Raw genomic sequence first — 21,472 nt, 5'->3', positions numbered from 1 at the left:
GCGATCCGCTTGAGTCTTGAAATCGATCTGCAGGATAACTATAGAGTGTTTTGACACGAGAAGTTTGGGTTTGCATTTCACATCAGACTTATGGTTATTAAATCTGAGACGGGAATCACTTCTAGTCTGGCCAAAATATTGTCTTTTACATGCATTACATTCATTTAGGTATACTACATTATTTTAGTCGCAATCCACGTCACACCTGATTCGATGGAAAAAGTTGGAGTTGGAACTGGGTGCGGTGTCGGTGGTTCGCATTCTATGGCATATCTTACAAAGCGATTCTTGACAGGGTTTACATCATGTGGCTTTTGGAGAACTGGATTTACTTAATTTTGCATTAACTAGATTATCACGAATATTTTGTGGTCTTCTGTAAACTACTCTTGGCGCGTCAGGGAAGATTGTTTTCCTTTTAATAGATTTCCGCAGCAAATGTTGACATTTTCTTAAAATTCAGTTTATGGCTGGAAGGTGTTGGGTTTAGAGGATTGGTAGAATTGTTTTTTGTAGTGTCTTTGGAGAGTGCGGCTTTTCTGTCTGTTGAGCGTGTCCTGTTCATAACATCATTTTGTAAATCGATAGAATTGTCGTTTTATGAACGCCTCTTTTAGTTTGTCTAAATTATTGCCTTAGTCGTAATCGTTAGAGCAGATTTGGAGGCACCGAAGGGCTTGGCTGTAGGGGATAGCTGTCTTTGAGTGCGGGGGTGTGAACTTTTAAACAAGAGTTATTGCTGTGAATTTTTTGGTTTCCAGTAGACCGAGGTGCTTAGTGCACCAACAACCTTCGCGATAAAAATCCTCCTTCTCCTCAAAGCTGTATAAAATGGGCTTGTAAGCGTTAAACCTGGCTCAGTCGCGAAGAAGGCAGTGCTACTGCCGAAACGTGAACTCCTGCCCACTAAGTTCCCTTTTAATATTTCCCTTCCTGTTTGCACTAATTTATTGTGTGTAAACTTGTTTTACTTTTTTTACAAATCCCTTTTGCGTTTAATATTTTTTTTCTTTCGAATTTTAGTGGAGGGCGTTTTCAGATAAGATCGAGCAACCATGTCCGGTGACCATTTTTAATTTTGATGAAAAAAAAACATTTTGCCGGTGTCATGCCCAGAAAAATCAAACCAATCCTTCTTTAAAAAAAACTGTCTTTGCGAAAAAAAATTTGTAAGCACCCTCTCAGTCAACTGCGCGTTTCGCGTATCGCGCAATGTTGACATATCAGGCGGCTTCCCCCCAAAAAACTGTTCTGGCTACGGGTCTAGAAATATTTACTGACAAATTAGGAACAGGAAGAATTGATTAAAAGTATTAATCACCAAGTATTAGGGTCGTTACTTTGAGAAATAAAATCACGACCACGGCACATTGCGCAATAACGCTCCGTATTAACGATTTTTTTTCTCCGTATTTGTGAAACCTAAGGTCTTAAAAGTTTGCCAGTGTGTTGCCCTGTAGACAATTGATCTGGGTATGAAATATCGTCGTCCTGGTTAGCGGGAGAATTTTATGAGACCTGCTCACGCAGAGGCATTTAACTAAAAATGCATTATTTTGAAAACCATTTAAAAGAAAGGTCATTTTTAATTCTCTTCAAACTCTCCGAAATTAAAATGTATAATATGTATTAACAGAATCAGCAAAAACGTAATGCAATACTAGCGTGGCTTTGAAGTTACATAAAACGAGAAATATGGCCAAATTGACGCTTCCGCTGTTGCCATAAATGGGGCGTGCACATACCCATTTTTCACAATTTCATTATCGTTAAAAAGCGTAAAAATGTTACGTGGTGGCCAGGAAAAGACAAATTGACAGCACAGAGGTGGACGGTAGTTTTGAAGAGAAAATTTTTAATACATGTTTGTACAACCGACCCAAACATGCCCATGGGCCGAAGAAATCGAGGTGCGCCAGCCTGTGCCAAGCTTCGCGGTACCTGTTTCAACAGCCAGCGTATAGCGTCTCCGTCTACGCGTTGTAAAGGAAGCAACAGAAACGACTTTGTGTCCCTCCTGTTGCTTCCTGTTCGCTCCTGTTGCTTGGCGGTAACAACCGGAACAACCTTGGCGGTGACATGATATATAGGAGGTAGGGCGCGGCAGAACCTGAGCCAAAACAAGGATTGGCTTTATTCTTCTGGGCATAGAGTTATTACAATAAACGCTAGAGGCTCAGCTGGCGCTAGTGTGCTGTTGCAAATTGAAGCAGACAGCATGCAGTCAGAAATTGACTTCCGGTAATGCATTTCTATGGGAAAAAGCGAGTGCATTTTCTCTCTGCGCTCGATTATAAGAGCAAATATCACGAATAATTTGCACGTACTAGGCACATTGGAACATTTCTCAGTCACGCAGACGAAATAACTGGTCAGTTACAGCATTTTTATTTGACCTTCGCGGCATTAAAAACGGTGTTAAAACCGCTTCGAACCTGTATTTATGTGCACTGTCGGACACTGTTAGCGCGAACACGGCGTCGACGCTTTCCAGCATGGGGGATATACGTGCCAAACGAACGAACATGTGGAAAACCAAGAGAGACGGCAAGAGCTACGAAGTAACACCGGTTAAGTAACTCCTTGTGCTTGCAGACGATCAAGATAAGTTGAAAGTCACGTAATATATAGTCCGATTTGCAATAAATAAGTACTGCTTTATTCTTTCTGCTCATGAATATGTGCGAAGATGCTTGTTCTGTGTTCAAATCATCACCCGCACGCTCCAAATCTTTGCAAATAGGGGGAAGCCAGAGGACAGGTGCGCGATAAAAACTGCCCAACATAGGAAATAATAAGAAAACACACCTTTCGTAGCCCACGTACTTTATTTTTTACGTTTCGAACGTTTTTTTAACCACTCGTAGAGATGCACGACGGGGTCATTTTCATATAGTGAGAGGACAGGCATATTAGCAATATATAAGCACCAACGGAAAGCTGGCGAACTTTGAACACACTCTACATTCCTTTCGATAGTTATTTTGCTTAGAATCGTCGCTCGTTTCTACATACCTGCCATGGAACAGAGGTTTGGGCCTGAAATATAGCGAAGTTTAACATCGTTCAGTGGTAAAGGAAAAATGCTGCAACTAAAGCAATTACACTTTCACAATATTAATAAAGGTACATACTACCCGGTACAACCGAAATAACAAAAGTTATTAATGGTATTTTGCGGCGACGAGACGAAATTCACACGCGTTTTCCCATAGGAATACACAGGAAGGCTGGAAAAGTAGACTGCATGCTGTCTGCTTCAATTTGCAACCGGAAGTCCCATAGACACTAGCGCCAGCTGAGCCTCTAGCGTTTATTGTAATAACTCTATGCTTCTGGGCATGACGCCAGCAAAATATTTTTTTTCATCAAAATTAAAAATGGTCCCCGGACATGGTTGTTCGATCTTATCTGAAAACGTCCTGGATATCATTTTTTTTTTAAATATACTTTCAGTGTTTAGTTGTTCACTCCCTCGTACTTTACTTTCTTCCTACTCAGTTACATTACCAAATAAAATCTTTTTTTTTTACATTCTTCAACTGCTGCGTCATAGCACCCTCCTTCGTAGGCACATATTTCTCGGAAGCACCTGGAAACCTTTTTCCTGATAGATTTACGTATGGACGCTCCTACCTCATATATACTATACATAATCAGGTTAAGCAACAGGGGCAGGTATACCGGCCCCAGTGCTGTCTCTCGCAACCTACCCCTGCTTCTATAGCGAGTAAAACCGCAACGTTCACCCAGCCGCGACCTTTCTTTGCCCGAAACCTGCGTACAGCTCAGCGCGCCCGGAATTTCGGAAGCCGCAAATCGCCAGAGACGGCAAAGGACCCCGTCACGGCGATTGACGCGATATCTTGTCCGCTTCACATGAACACGACTCAGGCGGCACACGCGCCTCATATCCCCCCCAACACGAGCCACTGACGGGCGTACAAAGGCAACACCGCGTTCGGCCCGGCCCTCACAAAGGCCCCCGCTACAAAGTCGACCGTTAAAAAGCCAGCTCACGGACCGCAACACCCCTCCGCCGTGACAAGGTACGTATTTCGCCTCGAACCCATCATTTTCAAATCTTCCAAAATCGAAACAGCGGCCATACTAACATCGGAAAGTGCAAATAAAACAAACAAAAAAGCTTCGCGGGGTCTCCTCTATTGCCCTTTAACTTCCCAGCCTCCCAGCCCTCAGAAAACTAGTGAAGCGAGAGTCATATGAAAAAAAAAAAATACTACTATCCCATTTCGGGAGAGAGGTACACGCGGCGCCACACGTGCCGCGAGCGCCATATTGGGGTTTTCATTTAGCGCTGCCTCCCGCCTCCCCCGCTCGACATCCAGCAGCGCTCAGGTCGACATTGTGGCGGCATCAAGATTAGGTGACGGTTCCGCAGTCAGGACCCCGACGCGGGGTCGGCCCCATCAACCGGAGTTCTCTGAAGGGCGCGCTGGGCCTCTCGAGGCTCGTCCGCTGACAGCCTCGCCGGGACGACGACCCGCTGTTCTACAACTCCGCTTCAACTCACGATGGACCGCGAGGGATGCTACGGGCCGTCGAAGCCAATCCAATCCAATGCCGCATGTGAATGTCACGTGGGCTACGAGGGGGGGAGCCGGGAGTGTAGTGACGTGCTGCATTCACACCGCTGGATTGGCTGGAATAGCTAGCGGCGTCCCTTGCGGTCCGTCCTAAGATGGAAACGGACCGTAGTAGAGGGAGCCTCGGCGCTTGTGCGTGGCAACGACGGAGTTTCCCGATGACCGTGGGAGCCGTGTCGGAAGTGTCTCTCTTGCACGGGAGGAGAATTAGCGCACGGAATCTCATCTTCGATCTCTCGTGTCGGGACCGCGTGTGTGCGAGCACGGGCGTTCTCGTCGGGGGAGGTTGCGCGGCGCGGCACGCGTATTCTATGTTGCAACTCCCGAAAACGATGTTCTTCTCACACACGAAGGAGGACGGGTGGACAGCGGAGAGTTGGGCTGACTAATGGGAACCGCATGGGTTCCGATTCCGCGGCCATTTCTGCAAAACTACACGGCAAGATTTTTTTTTTTTTTCGTTTTTTTTTTTTTTTTGTGCCGCGGCGCGCGTTTTTTTTTTTTTTTTTCGTTCTGTGTTTTTTTTTTTTTTTTTCTGACTTTGGAGGATGCGACCTCGGCTTGAAGTTTTATTAAATTAAGCCCCGGATTATCCACATCAACCTCATTTTAGTTTGCCGGAAAATACAGACCTATGTTGTGTATTTTCTAGGGTATGTGTCTGTGTCCGTGTGCGTGTGTGTGCGTGTGTAATTTAGAAGGGGAAACAGCTTGTGTTTCTCACAAGTCGGATTGCGCCTCGGTGATATGGTCGCGTAGCGATTTTGAACAGGAGTTCGAACATTCACGCTCCTAGAGTTAACCTATATGGTTGGAACAAGCATGAATTACTCATGAGATGACAAAGGGACAAGCGACAAACACACACGTCTCAAACTCAGCTGAATAGAATCGTGCACGTAGCGTTAAACATGCTCGCCTGTTTATTAACCTGGTTTTCAAAACATGAATTACTTGCTTCTTCATAATCCAGCGTGACGTGGCCGAACGCTCATTGAACATGAATCCAAACCGAACGCCCAAGCAGCGTTCGTGTCCAATCTGAGACCCGTTCTCGATCAAGGTAGACGACGTAAAGAGTTCAGTGCACGGGCCTTGTTTGAGTAAGCCCCGAGCTGCGCGGGAAACGAGCTAAATAAAGCTGTATATAACAGTCACCATTAAAGTTAAGCACAGTTGCCTTCAGATAGCATGTCAGAAGCTCCAGTACCGCATCTACCGAGCTACCCGCTTTGGCCTCAAAAGAGACTAAATTTTTTTGCAAAAGCTCCCTAACCCTTTCCAGCAACAACACGCTATCTAAAGAATAATATAAATCCTTGATGTCCAACGACATCAACGTGCACGAGCTCCCATGCAGGGGAGAAATACCCTCGATTAGTTCCTCCGAGTTCGTAAGGGCAATACTGCCCTCCAGATTGACAACGCCCAAACATTCCTAAATGAAAACCGCAAGCGACTTTTGCCAAGACCCATTTTCGTTAATTACCACACGGAAGGGGAAATTTACTCTATGATCTTTTACTTAAAACTTTAAACCGAAAGAAGAGCGTGAAGCGCCCCTCACTCTCTTTAGCATCTCCTCCTCCGCCAACATCTTAGGCACATCCCGTTTTAAATTCTCAACATTTTCATCACTCTTTACAAATAACTCGGAAACAGCCACCAAAGCTTTCTCATTAAAAATACCATCCGGGAGCACAGCAAACAAGCCACTCTTGTCAGTCTGGAGCAGGGTCAAAGAATTATCTCTCAATTCCCTTTTCAAAGCCGACACTCTCCTGAAATTTCTTTGCTCAACCAGGAAGGACGAATCTACCATAACACTCAGCTTGCTCAAGGATTGAGTTACAAAAGTCGTTCTATCCTCCTGGGTAGGAAGTTCGGTACTAATAGCATGGACATTTGAGCACAAATCAAACCGTGATGGTTTCACATTCAGGCAAAACTTTAGACCTCGCCCCATAAAGTGCTATCTCTTCGCCAATAATCGCTGACAGGGGAAGCAGTGTAGGGTGTCCTTTTCGGATATACGTCCATCGTCCAGTAAGATCTCGTTGCCTTTCGCCCTGGCCGCGCCTGCACGCCCTTGCAATACCGCTGAATGTTTTATGTAATCAAATGCTCCTCGAACATCGAGAAAGACCGCTGTTGTAAGCTTTCCGCGAAATGTCTGATCGTCAAGTCGTTACAAGGTCAATGACATTGTTAACTGAGCTGCGGCTTTATCTGAATTTTAAAAACCATTCAAGATTCTATAAACCATTCAAGGCGTGAGAGAATTAATTGCTTTATACATTTGCCAACAGAACTTTTTAAAGCAAGGGGTCGGTAAGATCACATGTAGAGTGGGGACTTACCCGGGTTAAGAATGGGTATAATGCAGCCAGTTTTTCAGTCAGGAGGTATACATCAGCTAGTCCACGCGTAATAATAACTACCTCTAGTAAATCTTAGCCAGCCTCAGATCCTTTATCAGCAAGTGTGCCGTAGGTTACCATATCTGAACCTGGTGATGAAGAATGACTGAAGGGAGCCAGAACTTTATCCAGTTCCGGGGCACTGAATATAGCATCTATGAAGAATGAAAAGGGAGTGTCAGTTGAAGTTTAAGTGCTCAAAGATGGATGGATACCTATCCTCTATTGTTGACAGTACAAGTGATACACAAAATTCTTCAGCAATACTCAATGGCGACGGTCTTAAGAAAATTGTCAACGCTTGAAAAGGCACTTTTTTGTTGTGGTGTAGATCTTAGTCCGCGAGCAGTATGCCATATTTTTTGAGCGGATCACGTGGGTCGAATAAGGCACATTTTCTTCTCCATTTCTTTCGAGCGAGTTTAACCAAGTGACGGCGAATATGTTTTATAGTTTGCTTGTCCTACGAATGTCAGTTGGTAATTTAATTCTCCTGGCTCGACGAGTCGACGCTCTACACTTTGACAAATACCTCAAAGTTTTTTCGTACTCTGCGTCTACAACAGTGCGTGAAGACGTGAGACGAACACACCTAGTAGCATCTGCAGGTGTATGCGCAGTTCAGCCTATTCCTGGTAACATGTCCAGCCGATATTTAAGGTCATATCACGTCCGGCACTGCTGGCTTTGAAGCCGCGAACAATAATGTATGTTGGGAAGTGACCGCTATTATGGCTTTCTATGTCCACAAACCAGGAGTTTCGAGACACGAATTCACGTGGCAGGAACGCAACGTCTAACCAGCGGCTACAGCGACTGTCCTGAAAGATTGTGGGAGAACCGTCACACAAAATACAGAGGTAAGGAGAATCTACCAGTTCAAGCAGTACTCACTCGCGGCATGTAGTTCTTACACTACCCCAAGCGATATTATATGGGCATTGAAAGTACAATAATAACTTGTGATCTACATTCTCAGATGATATCACCCAGTCGTATGGTACGAATATCGCAAGCAATGGGTATATACGGTGTTATTACAGTAAACGCGAGCTTGTCCTCCCGTACATAAACGCAGACGTACTCATTGTTCAGATCAAAATAGATACTATTCGATATATAGGTTAAGTCCATTGGTAATGTGAGAAGGACTCAAATCACGTCAGAATGGCGAGCTGATTTAAATAATTTACCCGATAGTCGAAAATATGGCGCCACACGCGATTCGCTAATCGCCAAAATTGGAAACTGGTGCTTGAACTTGAATTGTCTAAAGTTTGAAAGTCGAGTAAAAAGCCCTCTCGCATTCCATTAAAAACAGTCGCATTTTGACCTGTCCTCAAATGAAGGGGCATCAGCCATTATATGTTTTTATCAGTGCGTCAATCCGGCGTTGTGCCGGTGCAGAACATAATCGCCTGCTTTTCATCTTGTAGACAGCCGACACAAGAAGCACAACTCGTCCTACATCTACACTGTCATCGGCAAGTGACGGCGCCCCGACAGTCTGCAATCAGCTGACGGTGACAACTGGAAGGTTTGCTCGGAAGTGTGACGTACGCCGACGACAGCGCTGGTGCCGACAAAAGCAACCGTCCCAAGGCACCTGATGGCAGTCCGGCGTTGTGTCGGTGCAGAACATAATCGCCTGCTCTTCATCTTGTAGGTAAGGCAGCGTTTTATACGTAAAGATATCGGGTGTTGTATTCTGCCAGACTGCCCGTCTGTTTACTGTGCATTCTTTTCTTGTCTTTTTCATAATGTCTGGGTCTGCTGAATGATTGGCATGCCTTAAAACTTTGACAAAAGATACCCCGTGTATGAAGGGCGTCGAATGCAAGAATTGCTACCATGTAGGAAAATTTTCCGGTACGACCAAAACATTGTTTAAACACATGACCAGGGAAATTCTGAAATCCTGGCATTGTGCCACATGAAACACACGCACTAGGCCATAAAACAGTCTGTCAACACTGGATTCGGTCAAAGCGATTGAGGGCGACCTGATAGGATTCTTAAGATTGTAACTTGGCATCTATCATGACTAGGATGTCAGCGATAAACACAAATTTGACTCACGTGCTGGGAAAGATTGAAAGTTTGGGAAATCACTTAGTGCACAGTCGAGCAAAGACGACACTATGATGCAGAAGATCGAGAACCAGACTAAGACAGTGGAAGGAATGAAAAAAAAGCTTAAATGAGCTTAGCACCCAATATGATGCGGTTTGTTCGACGCTAAAAACGCACGAATACGCAATAAGGAAGTTGAGAGAGGAATCGGAAGACCTGGAAACGAGGCTAAAGCAAAATATTTATGAATTGATCGAGCTCAGAAGTGCACTAAGCGAGGCGGAAATGTACTTTCGTTGAAAAAATATTGAGATTTACGGCATAAAGCAGCAACGACAAGAATATGTAATGAAGATTGTTCAGGAGCTTGCATCAAAGCTTGAATTTGCGGTTCCCACTCCCGAACAAATCGAGGCCGTGCACAGGCTAAAGGCCAGAGAAGAAAAAATCCCTCCGATCCTGGTTAGGTTCACGGGGAGAACGAGCAGGGGCTCGTGGACAGATAGAAGGATAGCACTCAGAACTGAAGGAGTATTCATTAACGAAAACTTAACTAGAGCTCTACGGAGGCTGTTTTGAGATACAAAGAAGGTGGCCAAAGAAAAGTCGTACAAGTTTATTTGCATGCGCAATCGTAAAATATTTGTAAGGCAAAGAGAAGGAGCTTCTTCTATTCAAATTGGGAATGCAAGAAATTTGAACAAGATTCGTTAGAATGAAAAGCTCATTTCAGTCATTCCCAAATTGGGATGTTATTACACAACGTACAAAAATAGAGAATGAAAGTGATGCATTAACACTACTACATATTAATATTAGAAGCCTGCAAAAACGCTGGAATCAATTGAACGTATATTTGTTGGGCGGCGGAGAAAAGCTCCCCGGAGAAAAGCTCACCGGAGATTAGCTCACCGGAGAACAGCTGATCGCCGAACTGTCCGATGCGGAGAAAAGCTCACCGGCCTTTTGACCGATGAGGAGAAAAGCTCACCTACGAATTTGAGAATCGCACGTTGACTAAAGCGAAATACGTTCCCTCAACAGAAGTATGCTGGGATGGCTAATGCACATGCGCTTATTCTGCACTTCACTAGCAGACTATATTTTCAAAGTATAAAAACATCGTGTAACACATCAGGCGTTGCCCGACGAAAATAAAATACATTCGATGGAACGCTAATTAAAAGAACCGGGGAAATGTAATTAGTGCGGAGGGCTGCAGCTCGAGTAGTTTCTAGACACCTTTTATGAAGTATACCGACACCGCATTGCTAAATCTCCATATTTCACCATTTGTTTAAGAAACAGTGATTCTTACCTTATTCGAACGGAAAATACAAAACGCCGCATTTCCTCCATCCCGGCTACGTCAGAATTAAATACGGTGACAATCACACGAAATGGGTTGACATAGAAGCGGAGCGAGGGCTACAGCCAGGGCAGAGAATGAAAATCAAGATGACTTAAATCGTGAATCAAATGCAACCGGTTTTACAAGGATGATTTAAATCAAAACTTAGCCACAAAAAAATAATTAACTCTTTTCTTTTTTTTTATTATTATTTGATGTTTTTATATGGCCATATATTTTGTATATAAATCAAAGAATCATCACACAGTACAGATTTATTTTGAACTGATCACGAGCAAAAAGCAATGGTCTTCGGGCTGGATGTTCTAATATTAACGGAAGTAAATGTCGATGATGCTGCCTGTCAAGGATTCAATTTAAATAATTTCAGTCCCCATTACCTGTGCCGCGAAAAACGTAGAGGTGGGGGTGTGTTGGCGTTTGTCCGGGACGACTAGGTGTCAGAGCGCGTGGAGACCACATTTATTGGAGTGGTAACAGTGTCAATATAGCGGCAAAACGAGTCGTTTAAAGTTGGTACTGTGTACAGACCTCCCACCAATGGCTTAGTTCCTTTTGCGACGAATTTAGTTCTTTTCTTTCTTCTTAATAATGACCCTCATCTATTTTAGCGGGTGATTTCAAACTTGACCTTTGAAATATGTTTAGGTCAGCTCTGTATCTGGATATTTTAGCTGAGTTTGGGTTGGGAAATACTATTAACGACTACACAAGAGAAGAATGCCTCGGGGATAATATTATGCGGAGTCGTATTGATCATATTATAGTCAGAGTAAGTGAATTGAGAACACTATCTGGGCTGATTAAGCAAAAATTTCCAAGAGATTACTTTCTAATTATAACACTACTGCAAAAGAAAATCTTTAAAAACTTGCGGACCGAAGATGATAATAGAATTATTTTTGATAACAAAAATACTGTCAGATTAATACAAGATTACGATTGCAACCTGCTTATTGAAAGTGATCATATTGCTACGCATATTCCAGTAGTTGATCAAGTCCAAGAACATTATTCTATCTCAAAAAGAAGAGAAATACTAAAAAAAAAGATAAAAATGTATGGATTGATAGAGATATAATAGAACACTGCTACTTAAAAGACAAGCTTTGGGCAAGATGTAAAAAAAAAAACGGATAATGTGCTTCTTAAAGAGTAATTTCAAAAAATGTGAATTCAAATAACGGCTACGATACGGATACGACTAGTGAAACGGAAATATGACCTGATTGAGTTCAAAGACTGCAAGGGAAATTATCCAAGAATATCGCAACTAACACGGCAGTTATCAGGTACAACGGCTAAACAAAACATAGGCGAAGTAATTGCAAAAAGCTTTGGAGAGACAACGAATTTTCCAGTCCTTGAAAATTCTTTTAACCATGCGTTTATTGATTCTGTACAGAATTTAAGAACCATGATAAAAAAAAAACAATGTGACTCCTGTCGATATCGGAACTAGTGTAAATTCAGCGTTTTTACCTTTGATGACGGAGTGCGATCTAGAAAAATACTTTCTAGTATGTCTTTATTGAAGCCAGCTAAGCATGATTTAATAAGAGTGCGGGATCTATACTGCAACTTTTATAAACTGAGAGGTGTTTTGCTTTCAATTCTCAATGGCATATTTCCAACCGGAAATATTCCAGACGGGATGAAATTGCTTGTAATAAAGCCAGTACACAAAAAAGGATCTAAAAACAACTAACAAATTATAGACCATTATCCATACTTCCAGCCATGACATACATCATGGAAAAGTATTTAGCGAAATTGATGACCTCATTCTGTGACAAATTTGCCTTAATACTATCAACACGATACGGGTTTTGAAAACAAAAAGAAAACACGACTTTGTTGATGGAAAATTTTTCGGCTATCACTTATAAGGACAGAACGAGCGGGTTGGTATGGATAATTAAACTTGAGGAAGAAAACGAGAAGGGACAAACAAACACAAACTTGCCTGTTGGAAGTTTGTGTTTGTCCGGCCCTTATCGTTTTCTTCCTCATGCTTAACATTTATAAGGCTTTAGACAATAATCAAATCGCTATTGCAGTGTTTCTTGACCTATCCCGATCCTTCGATACCATAGATCATTCAGCCATGTTAGCAAAGCTGTACAAAATAGGGTTTAGAGGGCCATTTTATACCGTTCTCAAGAGTTACTTTACTAACCGATTTCAAACGGTGAAGCTTAACGGTCAAACAAGTGATAAAGTTAAAACGAAGTTCTGTGTTCTGCAAGGGTCTACACTGGGTCCTTTACTCTTTAACATGTATACTAATAACATAGGTTACCTGAAGCTCAAATCAAATTTATTTCAATACGCAGATGACACTGCATTATATTATCACACGAACAATACAATCGCGCTGCTCCTATATTTCAAAACCATATAGTACAATCAGGGATGTGCAGTATTTCAAATACAAGTATTTGAAATACGTATTTCAAATACTTTGTGTATTTTGCATTTGTATTTAATTACAAATTGGGTAATGTATTTGACGTGTGTATTTAAATACTAAAACGGGGGTATTTCAAATACAATTGTAATTAAATACAATTTTGTAGACGAAAATACATCCCTCAAATTTATCGTCACTGTCCAGAGCAGGAAGAAAACTACGTCCTGCACCGAATGCAGTGTCTCTCAATCAAGCACAAGCGTTTGGTGACTTTGCGATTACGGTGCTAGTCCAGGGCAAGAATAGTGACGAAATCAACGTGCACAGGCAGACTGGCTAAATAAGTGCCTGTGACAACTTGTGATGCTTTCCAGCCTGATTTCCCTCCATATTTTTCCCTGGAACATTCTAAATGCGCGGGTCGTCCAGCTTTTGTAACTGGTGCGAGTTGTAACAATAAAAAATTCTCTACCTAGTGCTGCGCGTCTTGGTCGTCTTGGTTCTTTGTTGGTTTATACCAAAATGTAATCGACAAAAAAAGCTGCTTGAAGCTCTGTACTTTTCTCACATATTACGTCCAAGCTGATTACGTTTTTTTGTGATTATATTTCTATTACGTTACTAGAGCCTCGCACACTAACTCCCGAGTGTGCAATGCAAAATTATAATGAGATACCAAGAAACCTGTTGCAGGTGCCCTGAAGTCGCTGACGCAGATTTTGAGGAATGTATTTGGAAAAGTATTTGGAGGAGACCAAATACATTTGGTTGTATTTGTATCTTGTATTTAAATACTTTTGTGGTAATGTAATTAGATTTGTAATTAAATACATTTTTGACAAAGTATTTTGTATTTGTATTTCCATACATATTTGCATGTATTTTGCCCATCCCTGATACAATTAGTGAGCTGGTTCACAAATAATTGTATTTTTGTTCATCGCAACAAAACTAGTGTCCAAAACTCTCATAAACAAGTTCCGTTGATGTTCCCCTATTCCTTCATGATCAACATTGTGATCAGTGCGACTGCCAAAAAATTAATACTCTTAAAACAATACCCTACCTTGTTTGCATTTCGACGAAAACGTTTTATGGAGTAAAACGTTTTCGTCACAGGAGCGGACTTCACAGATCCGCTCCTGTGTGGAGAGGAGGGGAAGAGTGGGCGAGTGGGAATGGAGAGAAGGAAACTGGGAACCGGTTTTTTCCCCGGTAGAAGACGATTCTGTAGGTCGGACAAGTACAAGTTACCCGCGAAAAGTTAGAGTACTGAATACAAACTTATGAAAATATTTGCAAGATACCTAGTTACTCTCAAAAGTATTTAAGATACAGCAACTTGAGTAGAGCATTTAGGTTACGTACAAGTCTGTTTCAAACCTCCGTCCGCGTGGAATTCAAGGAGCTCCACTTCAATTGCTCCTAAATCTCGCGCAATGGTTTCCGTGGTTTGACAGCCACAAATTCAGCGCGTCACTCATAAAAGAATACGGCACCTTGCCGAAGGATCGAGTGTACGCATATCTAAGATCCGCGAGACGAAAGTTGGCCATCACTGGTCTATAGAGGGTATTCACTGGACGCCATAATTGAGGGCGATGTTGAGAGCGCATGCTCAGAACAAGCTCACATTAACAGCCTGCTAAGACTGGCAATGTTAGTGGTAAGGAATCCAAGAACTACGGAAACTAGCCGTCAGCACGCGCTCAGGAGCGGGGCGCACAGCTATGGCCGCTAGTGAATACTCCTGTAGCGATGACCCCCGCAGGAGCCGACCAACGCGGAGCAAGCACTCTTCGCTTAACACAATTCATGCCCCCCACCGCGAAGCTCTTGATGCGTATCACGGATGGTGTGTGTGGGTGTCTGCGACTACTTTTGTGTTTTACCGGCACCGTCCCGGGGCCCTTCTGCGCAGAGAGCAAGGTGATGAAGCGAAACCATGTTCGTGGCCCCCTTTAATTGATAGTCAGCGCTTCGCAACTTCTGCTCGTCTGTCCCCTTCTTTTCTTTTCCTGCATTTTTTTTTTCTTTCGTACGCCATAAGCAGTCCCCAGCGTTTTGGTTGACTATAGAAGCGAGCGAGGCATACCAGCCGGCCCCGGCAAAACATGCGGTCAACCGACGCAAAGTGGGGAGACCCCCTGGCGAGCTGGAGGCGTGCCGCGACGGGTTGTTTTGTAGAGGCGCAGACCGTGTAATTACATCCGAGGCACCAGCAGCGCAACTCGAGACAGGGTGCTCTTTTGGAGGAGCCAACCAACTCCGCGCTCAATATCACTCTGCTGTCTGTTGCACTGGTGTGTGCCTTTCAGTATAGCAGGCAATGAAGCTTGCTAGAGACACTAAAGTTTGTTCCGACAGGTAGCCCATGCACACAAAAAATACGGGTATAATGTTACACCCCTTGCCACCTAAAATACACCCCAAAACTTCCGTTCGACGTACAGATCACTGACGTTCAACCGACGGTACCAACTTTCCTGAGCGACTTGAAAGCCCAGTTGTACAGCTTATTAAAATAGTCAATGAACGTGTGTCTGATTGCAAAAGAAGCAATCAGGGTTTCCTTGGCTCTACTGCAAAACTTCAGTCTTTTTTTTTTTTTTGTAGTCTCTGATCCGCACTTTCTCAGTTTAATACTTTATATCCCACCGTCACCAAGCCTCTCGTAAAAGTTGGCGCCGTCAGTTCGACGTCTGTAGGCTGTGCGTCAAACTGAAGTTTTAGGGCGTCTTATATGTGACAAGAAGATATAATGGCTACACTTCTTTTTTTAGGGCGCGGCAGAGCTTTTTTGGCTTGTTCCGACAGATAGTTGCGCCATCTTGTGCGTTCCTCACAAGATGGCGCAACTCTTGAGACTCGCCACGGCCGCAATCATTGGTCCGATCTCGAGCTGGAACGTCCGTGTGCCCTGCTATGGCCCTGCAGAACTAGGCATGCAGTTCTCGCGTCCAGGAGTTTGTTGCAGTGTTGCGCCCGTTATCAATAATAAGAAATTAAAGAGCACTACTCGTTAGCTCGTCCAAACCTAACAGATTACAAATATTCGTTACCGTCCTCCGGATGCGATCAAATATCGTTATCGCTATTTCAAGAACAAACGAACGCTACTTTTGCGTTGATTTATATGTCAGCACTATTTGACAGCGATAAACCGCCAGTGCCAACATCGATAGCGGTTAAAATTTAACAAGGTGATCGTATTGTGTTTTATATTATTTTTTATATTCCTTTAAGCAAATTTGTAGTATATATAATTTGTGTTTTGTTCGGATAAATTATGCCACACAAAAAAATATAGATTTACCCTTCTTATCCCGGTTTAAAGAAGGCGTATTTATTTATATTTAAGCTGAAGCAACAATATAGTAATCAAAAGTAACGATAAACATCATTTGATAGACGGTGCCGTAAAAGTGTAACGAAGATACTTGTTAGTATTTGAGAAGTCGAACGAGTACGTTAGTACTGTAAGGCATGAAGGCCAAGTCTTGTAAAGGAATTGAGAAAGTATATTTACATTAAAGGTACACGTTAAGTAGTTGGGCTAAGAGCGAGTTGGTGGTGGCTGGTTTCACTGGCTGAAGGCTCGACAAAAGCCCGCGACAGGCACCAGACAGGAACGCACGAGCGGTCCGGGTCGCGCATGAGGGCGGCTTCTTTGTCTTCCGTCACCAGGCACGCCCACTTGGGGCGCGTCAAAGGCAGTGTTGGAGGTAACGCGTTACTAGTAACGACGTTACTGGTAACGCGTTACATTTTTCGCTAACGTAGTAACGTACTGGTTAGTATTCTGAATGACTAACGAGTAAAGTATTTCCGCTACTTTTTTACGGTGTCGGCTGCCAAATTTCGTTACTCGTTACTCGTTACTTTTGACCAAAACGTGAAATCCTGCACGAGCTTATCTCAAAATCCTGCACCAGCTTATCGCTGCACGGAACCAGCACCCGTCACAGTAAAGTTAAAAAAAAAACAAAAAACTCACGTCTTGAAGGCGAAACAAACCTTCTGCTACCAGCTAATTCCGTCCATCCTCCTTTTCCTTTTTTTCGTCGTGTCACCACCCACAAGGCATGAACGAACGACTGCGTTACAGCCTCCTCCCCTCCCTCCTCTTCCCCCCCCCCCCTCTGCTTTGTGCAACAGAAGTGGACAGCGGGGGGGTGGGGAGGGGGGGGGGAGGAGCCGTGGAGAGACATTCGTTTACAACAGTGGACAACTAGTGGCGAAGCGATTTGCTCATTTCTCTAGTTTCAAAAAAAAAAAAAAAAAGGAAACACCCTTTGTGGAATAATTTTACCCTCGCTCTCCCCCTCGCTGTCTGAAAGTTCCTGACCCAATTTTTGTACACAGAAAAATCTTTCGCTTGATTAGTCTTTATTATACAATCTTGTGCGCAACAAAGACGAGGACAAAAGCAGAGAAGAGGACACAACAAGGCGCAACTTTCAACTGAATTTTATTGAAAACGTGTTCCGGTATATATAGTCTCAACCATCGTTACAATGACAACAAAAAGACTGAATGAAAGGGAAGTAACGGCTTATTCGCCGTACTTCCCTTTCATCCCTTAGAACAGGCGCGATACATATCGCCTGTTCTAAGCGATATATATTTAGCACAACTTGACAGTACTCTTAACAGCCGGCTTCAGGGATCAAAGGTAAAAAAAGTTTCATTCAGCCCACTCCAAGCTAGTCAAAAGGAGTATTGTTAACCTGTGTTTCACCAATGTACTAAAAAAGCCCTGTGAGCATTTGATCCCCCAGGGTTTTAATCAGCAAGTTTTGCGCTTGCTCGCAGCTGGGTATCCAAAACACATTCCTGCTGCGGTCGCGGAAGGCCTTCTGAGAAAGCGCTGTCTCGTAGGAAACAATGGGAGCCAGCCGGTAAGACAAAAAGGAAAAGTTGTTGTGATTCCGTATATACCCCGAGTGTCGCACAATCTAAAGAAAATAGCAGTGCGATCAAATTTTAAATTAGTGTTTTCTGCGCCCAATAGGCTCATGGACCTGTGCAAACTATCAAAGCCTGGCGTGCGTGCCAAACACGGATGTGAAAAGAAGCACAGAACGAAATTTGTCGACTGTACAAATGGCGTGGTTTATCGCATTCCGTTGTCCTGTGGCAGCCACTACGTCGGGCAGACGGGGCGCTGCCTAAATGATCGGCTTCGCGAGCGCAATATAACAACGTGCAAAAAAAGAACGGTGGCTTTCTTGACTTGCATTGCAGGACATGCGGTTGTACCCCACTGTTGGATGAATGCGTAAAAATTGGGAAATGCAAGTCAGCGGTAACACGCGAAATCATAGAAGCCGAGCACATTGATTATTTAGGAGACACGTGTGTTGCTATGCCGTCGATTGCATTATCGGAGAAGGAATTGTTTTTCCTGAGAACGAGATAGTGTTGTTTCCCAGTTATGCTCTGTCAAGGTTTTTTTTTTTCTTTACTTTTGTCTTTTTGTTGTCATTGTAACGATGGTTGAGACTATATATACCGGAACACGTTTTCAATAAAATTCAGTTGAAAGTTGCGCCTTGTTGTGTCCTCTTCTCTGCTTTTGTCCTCGTCTTTGTTGCGCACAAGATTGTATAAGATGTCAAACCAACTCGCCCAAACAAACACTCTTCATTAGTCTTTACTTCCCTAAGGTCATGATAAAAAAATTAAGAAAAAAAGTTTTAAACCTGGAAAAAAAACTTACAAACACGAAACCTTTTTTTTTTTTTTTCACAGAAAAACTAAGAGCTATTGCTGGTAAGAGGCAGCAAGTGATTATAGCCAGTGTGCTGGTAACCGGTGTCCTGTTCCAGATAGTGAAGTAAATCAGTCTCTGGCAATAGTATGAACCGGACTGTTACTAAACCCGGCGTACAGATGAGGGGTGTTGGTTGGCTGGTTGTGTTCCAGCAGTCCTCGTTCGCATGCTGTAGTTTATAATAAAGTGCCTTCATGTCGGACATGAAGGCACTCTAGTTTATAAAAGCGGATTTACTAACATCTCCGACTCATTCTGCGCGTGAGATGGGCATGAATAACGAAAGTCCGTCGCCATGGCCAACAGGTCTGAATGAAATGTATCAAGTAAAGGAGACAGAATCAGGTAATTTACAGTTTCAATGCCTAATCTGCATGCCTAAAATTAAGCTACTTTGCGCATCAAAACACTATGAAACCACTCTGTAAATTTTATCTTTATCCAAGCTTGTTAAGGAGGCTTATCATACATCTCTGCCAAACATATGTACTCGAACAGAAAAGTAACGTAAAAGTAACGTTCGTTATTTTTGAAAAGTAACGGTAACGGTATATCGTTACGTTTGTAAAAGAGTAACGTAGCTCGATAACGCGTTACTTTTTACCAAACTAACGAGTAACGCTATTTCGTTACTTTTTTTCGGTAACGGGCACAACACTGGAACTCAAAGGTAATAGAAAGAAGAAAAGGGGACGGAGGATACCACGCGCTCACATCCCACCGTAGCCTTAAAAGACCAAGTCTCTTGGTTTAGAGCAGGGGTCTCCAATCTTTTTGGCTAAGGGGCCGGATTCAGGCTCTGTCTCTGTCTTGAGGGCCGGAAATATAAATGGGCAGATGTAAATGAGGAATATCTAAATAAATAATCATAGATATCTAAGCATTTAAATATACAATATTTAAAGTTAGAGTGAACATGAAACAAAAATATTCTAAGGTGGATGAATGCATTCACTTTGTTATGAAATGTAATCATTTAGCTGCTTATGACATCACACAATAATTGGAGCCCAGAAAACATACCAGCATAAACCAGAGCGCATACGAACTTCGGCAAGTTCAAACAGGCCAGAAGACGAGTGAGAACGTTAGAAGTTATGCTGACAATATTTAATAGCTACGACACAGTACACCAAGCACAATATACATAGGGACGTAAATTAACTTTAACGTACTTAGTTACCCAGATATGGAACAGGGGACTAGGAGTGTGGATTCTGCTAATGACAATGTCCAATTACTAATATGACCAGAGGACACACCTTACGGTAGGCAGTTTTCTCTCGTGTTTTTCTGGTAACTTCGTTTACGCAGTTGGTGCGCGCCGCGGCGCCGTTTTACACGCGCTTATTTTTTGGCCAGTAGCAGCGGGCGTGCTGGAAGCGGGCCGTGGGCCGGGCTCCATTGGGAGGACTGCAGCCAGCCACGGGCCGGTCGGAAGACCTCCGCGGGCCGGGGTTTGGAGACCCCTGGTTTAGAGCAAAAGAAACAAACGACTTGGTTACGACAAAATAAAACGAAAAGAACGCAGAAGGCAATGGCTATCAACTAATATTAAAAAAATACGCAAGAGTTTACCACTAGAAGCACTAGGCTATAGCTAAGATCACAAATATGCGAAATGAGGCCTAACATTCGAAACGCATAGTCACTCTCACAGCAAACCTCAAATAAAGGTAAATGGTTGACGCTGGAATGCAAATTGAAGGCTTCAACAGCACGCAAAAGAAAAAAGGAAAGAGACGAACGTACTCACTTCCCGCCGTATCTATAAGAACCGAGTCCCTTAGTTTGTGTAAAGCCAAATTCACAGTTACTAGAACAAGAATAAGAACGGCCGGGGCAAACGTTCAGTCCAACTCATTGTCGCATAGATAGTGAGGTCTTCGCCGAATACGTTGTAAGCGCTGATGACCCTGTGGCAGCTGAGGAGACGGTTCACTTTCTGCTGTCTCTTCGGCGGAACGCTGCTGTTCTTCGGGGCTTAATAGCTCTTCTCCTTGGCTTGCTACTTGTGTGGCTAGGCTGGGCGGTTCTACTTCGCAAGTGGGCGACTGAATCTCTACTGAGGTAGTCGGGGGAATATACAACTTAATCTGGAACACATGTACTGTCCTGGGTTGGTTAAGAATACGAGATCCCAAACCAGACACGCGGAAGGCCTTGAAGGTGGTAGGAGTCGACTGCTCTACAAGGCGGTAAACTCCATTGAATCGGGGAGCGAGCTTGCCATGGGGGACAGGCACTTGGCGTTTCACCCATACACGATGGCCGACTGTGAAATCATCTGGACGGTGGCTACGGTCGTAAAGTCTTTACGCAAGGACTGGGCTGTCTCGGTGTTGGCTGCTGCTTCAGACCGTTGATTAGTCATGTCGAGAATACGCTCAACGAGACTTGACTGCTGAATATGGCGATGTTGCTGTAGTGGAAGCTTAGGTACGTAGCCGAACAACAGCTGAAAAGGCGGATAGCCTGTGCTCGAATTAATTGACGTGTTAACGGCAAAGGCAGCTTCGTGTAGCTTGGCGGGCCATGCCAAGGGTTCCAATGCGCTAAGCTTGCGCAGCGCTGTGAGGAGTGTTCCGTTGCTCCGCTCTACAAGGCCATTACCTTCAGTCCGGTAGGCTGAGGAGTAGTGGAGCTCTACGCTGTGTAGGCGCATGAAGCGCTTGAACTCAACGGATTCAAAGGCTGAGTAGTGATCAGAGAGACAGTGATCCGGAGTTCCATAGATACAAAAAATTCGATGCAAGTGTTGAATGACGTCACGTGCAGATGTCGACGATACTGCTGCTGGTGCAAGAAAAC

Source organism: Ixodes scapularis, unplaced genomic scaffold (genome assembly GCF_016920785.2).
Source record: "Ixodes scapularis isolate PalLabHiFi unplaced genomic scaffold, ASM1692078v2 PGA_scaffold44__24_contigs__length_19508400, whole genome shotgun sequence".
NCBI classification, from domain to species: Eukaryota; Metazoa; Arthropoda; class Arachnida; order Ixodida; family Ixodidae; genus Ixodes; species Ixodes scapularis.
The sequence above is the reverse complement of the archived record's forward strand: the minus strand, read 5'-3'. Positions refer to the sequence as shown.